Genomic DNA, 636 nt, shown 5'->3' with positions numbered 1-636 from the left:
ACGACGATAGTTTTGTGCAAAAGGTACAAATGAACCATTACAGGCCCACGATGTGCAATGACACGCTGTCCACATACAGCTGTAAATATCTGTTTTGTATTTGTTTACTTTGCGTGGATGTAGTTAGTAGAAGAAGAATTGCTGTATAAATTTATATCACTTATTGTTAGTGGTTTTTGTGTATGTGCAGCATTGATGTCAGCTTCATTGAAACTGCTTTTTATTCTACACAGGCTGTATTTAAATACTAATAAAAAAAAACCATGTTTACATAACTTTAATGTTGCATGATCTCCTAAACAGTGAAGCCTGATCCAAGCTGACTTTGTCCCGTTTGACCTTTCTGCAGCACTTCGTTTTCAGCTCTAGAGGGCAGCAAAGATCTAACCGGAGGGGGGGGGAATGGGACATTATATAAGCAGAGCTGCTACTGTATAATGAGGTATACCAATGATACCTCAGCCTTTTTTTACAAGTGGATTTGCTTGTGCACACTCGATTTCCATTTAAAAAAAAGCAGCAGTCTTTGTAGCTCAGAAGTCTTTGCTTCTGATTCTTCTAAATTTATCTTTTTTGGCTTGTTTGATGTAGATGCTCCAGCTGGATTTACATAAAGCTTGACACACAAACATTCTC

Source organism: Pundamilia nyererei, unplaced genomic scaffold (genome assembly GCF_000239375.1).
Source record: "Pundamilia nyererei isolate P.nyererei 1_Seehausen unplaced genomic scaffold, PunNye1.0 scaffold00001, whole genome shotgun sequence".
NCBI lineage: Eukaryota > Metazoa > Chordata > Actinopteri > Cichliformes > Cichlidae > Pundamilia > Pundamilia nyererei.
Note: the sequence above shows the minus strand (reverse complement) of the source record.